Genomic DNA, 3,690 nt, shown 5'->3' on the forward strand with positions numbered 1-3,690 from the left:
AATGTATGGCTTTACTGAGCAGAGTAAACACTGCAGGCCACAGCCTACAGTGATCACGTAAAGCTCATCATATTATTCCTAGAGAGTAACATTCTGTCCCTCAAAGGCAATGAAACAAGAAAACGTTGGTTGGTGGGATTGAATTTTGCATCCTAATGGGGAGAAGACAATTCAAGCCAGTTTTTAAACTATGCCTTTCAGGCACCAAAAGGGAGGAAATGCTGGATGGATCCAGAAGTCCCCTTGCTGTATGGTTTCTGTAGTGTAGTGGTTATCATGTCTGCTTTACATGCAGAAAGTGCCTAGTTCAATACCAGGCTGAAACGCTTTTCTTGGTAAATGTCTAACTGCTGTCCTTACAGTTGAATGGAGGGCTGTTCTTCACAGAGCAAAGTCAGGCTCCTTAACTAATCGCCAAACTGATGAATTAAAACTCGTAGCATAATGTCTATGCTAATTCAAGACTTTCAAACATTAGTACAGGAAGTATTAACTTTAGTGAGTGTGTCCTTATTTTGTTTCCTAAAAAGGTTTATGCTAATTAGCTCAATTTTAAAAGTTACTTTCATCAAGTCTATGGCAAAGAAAAAATCCTTGCAAGGCAATGTCAAGCATACAGAATTTGTGCAATAGGTTATGCTCTAAATGCCAATGAGAGAACTACAGAGATAAAGTAAAACTCTTCATATTATGCCCAGTTAGCAACAGTCTGTTTCTCGAAGGGTAAGAAACAAGAGAACTTTGGTGGGGTTGTCTGAATTTTGCATCCTAATGCTTGAGAAGTCATACTGCTTAGCCAGATTTAAAACTATGATTTTCAAGCCCCAAAAATGAGCAAATGCTGGAAAGCAGCATTTTTTTCTGCAACTTTGAATCAGATATTTCTGAAAAATTAGAATTGTAAACCATTTAAATTTTAAGTACATCTGCTCGTAAAACACATTTTAGGCCATCCAACATACCCACGAAATTTGCATAAAATGGCAGCTATTTGTGAACAGAGAGAGTAATGGTATTTACTAACCGACAAAATGATTTATTGCTTGATTTGATTGGTTGATTTGACAGCTGTCAATCATCCTCGTCATCCGAGTCATCTTAGAAAAGAAAGTTGATCCAATTATTCTAGTATAAATGCGATTAATAAACATGCTTTTAAAAATATACTTACGTGGAGATGGTGGCCTACAGGTTAGTGTGGTTGAACAGCGTGAATAGGCCTAGAATTATTTAGATGTATGTTATAAGCCACAGTGACCTCTGTATACGTTTCTGTAGACGTTGCCGGTTGTACGAGGTGAAATATTTGTGAGCTCCGCCAGAGGGCTCGATGAATAGTGGATGACAGTAGAGGGATTCACCCCCTCTGCCTCTGTGTGACAAATTAACGCACTGCATAAACTTTTAGACATAAAGCGATCTTTTAACATATGGTAGACGCACTCTAGAAAAGATTACCTTGTAACAACTCTTTCAATATATGAACTGTTTCATCAGCTTGTGTCCTTATATCTGCAAATAAAAGTAACAAAAATGTAAACAAAACAAATACATACAATTAAAATTTATAAAAGTTCACAAATAAGAAATTACCTTGGGCGGCATTTCTCTCCACAGAGTCAAGGAAGTCGTGAACGTCGGAAACTATGGAAATACATAGAACAGAATTATAGACCATGAGTAGAAAAGATCACCATAATGATATCCTTTATACCAAAACCGCATTTATGTCAGGTCATGTACTGGTTAATTTAAGTAAATAGATTCACCTACTTCGAAGCTAAAGTTTTTCTATTTAGCTAGCCCTGAGAATAAGAATAGCCGTCGATCAAAAGAGTTTTAGTCGATCAAAATGTTTCACGTACTCTATGGCATAGCGGTCATATTACATATTGACCATTAATCATCAGAATAAAAACATTGACAATATCCTTTCCTAGACAGCTCGCAAAAGAATACTTACGATAGCTTGTAGATAATACGCATTGATTGTTAAAATGTATGTTTTGTCTAGACCTGAAATGAATTACGACGCTAAGCCCCACTGAGTTAAATCATACAACGCACGATAAAGTATTTCATCCATTAGCTAAATAAATAGCTAAATACACGTCAGCCTTTTTGGTAACTTATACTAATATAAGGTATAGCATGAATTAGTTAAGCATTACTGAATTGCTTACCTGTTGTGAACTAAATGAGTGAAATACCGAAAACACGGCTTTAAGAAAAAGTCGGTGGGGATAGAAATGGTTTTCGGATAGAAGTTGTAAATTACGTCCCCCCCCCCAACACCTCTCTCAGTTGTGGAATGCACTGAAAGTGGTAAGAGTACAACGTGTGATAACGGACAAAAACCTTGTGTGATAAAACTTATAGAGTAACCACAATGGTTAGAGATCAGACAAAAAATAAATTAATTAAAACTTTGTGATGTTTTCTGAAAAGTTTGCTTATTGCCTTGTTTGAATACATCTGGCAAATAAGATGTGAAGAGGTGTCGTGGGAGAGGTGTGTGTGTGTGTGTGTGTGTGTGTGTGTGTGTGTGTGTGTGTGTGAGAGAGAGAGTGAGTGAGTGAGTCAATGACCTCTGACGGCAGAGTGTGTGTTAGAGAGGACACTGAACAGATAGAGAAAGTGGAGACAAACTGGTGTAGTATGAGACTAAAAAATTGTATTTTCTTTAATCACATTATTTCACTATTAAAGAATTATTTCAATGATTCCTACTCAAACATCTGGGGTACAACTAAATTTAAATGAGCGGGTACGAGGGTCTGGTTTTGTGGGAGGAGTTGCACGCTGCACGGGATTGGTCAGACCGGGTGGTTGGGTAGAAAGAAAAGGCGGCAAAATTGAGGAGTCAAATGAGGAGTGTATTTCTGACCCTGGGAGGAGTTTTTTTTTTTTTTTCACCTTATATCATATTTTGTCAGAAAGTTTTTCCTGCATGTTGGGGGGAGGGGGGGGGTGAGGAGGAGTAACCTCTAGAGAATCAACCAATGGGAGGGAGTGGGAGGGGTGAATGAGTGGGTGAGTGAGAGAGAGAGAGAGACACACACACACACACACACACACACACACACACACACACACGCACACACACACACACCCGAGACCCATACGCAAGTTTGAGTATGACTACATGACCGGCAGCAGAGCGGAGCGGACATTAAAGACTGGGTGGTACGTATTCGTTTAAGACTCGGAAGTTTTATTTACTTTAATCACTTGAATATTTCACAATTACATTTATATATATATATATATATATATATATATATATATATATATATATATATATATATATATATGGAGGGTCAAAACAAATCAAGCAATAAATCATTTTTTTATTACTCTCTCTTAGGCTTTCTAGGTTTATATGGAGGCTCTGCAAGAATAGCAAAGTGTGATCAGTTATAAGTAATGAGGGTTCAGGGCTGTTATGTATTTTGTACATTTAGCTTTAGATTTTATACTACAGAACTGATGGATTTACAATTTGTACAAGCAGAAATGTTCAGTTTCCTGTGTGTCAGTTTGCTGTGTGTCAGTGGTGGTAATACAACAGCTTAGTCTGAGGCTACAGGGCTCTGTAGGTGCAGTGTTTCCTTTCTGAAGCAAGCAAATTGCCTTTTCTTTTAAATACAAATCAATCATTTTCTGTGAGAGAATCAAATAATTGCAGAT

General features: G+C 37.5%; 1 long non-coding RNA gene across 1 annotated transcript; it reads right to left on the reverse strand.

Annotated features, from left to right (window-relative positions):
* Positions 1–1,027: 1,027 nt before the first annotated feature.
* Positions 1,028–1,646, reverse strand: LOC145660428 (uncharacterized). The gene is made up of 4 exons (XR_014126795.1): positions 1,594–1,646; positions 1,459–1,512; positions 1,172–1,370; positions 1,028–1,097 (listed from the first exon to the last, which is right to left on the reverse strand). It is a non-coding gene; the product is annotated as an uncharacterized LOC145660428 (long non-coding RNA).
* Positions 1,647–3,690: the final 2,044 nt, after the last annotated feature.

This window comes from Electrophorus electricus, chromosome 2, assembly GCF_041902795.1.
Source record: "Electrophorus electricus isolate QZ-2024a chromosome 2, ASM4190279v1, whole genome shotgun sequence".
Lineage (NCBI taxonomy): Eukaryota > Metazoa > Chordata > Actinopteri > Gymnotiformes > Gymnotidae > Electrophorus > Electrophorus electricus.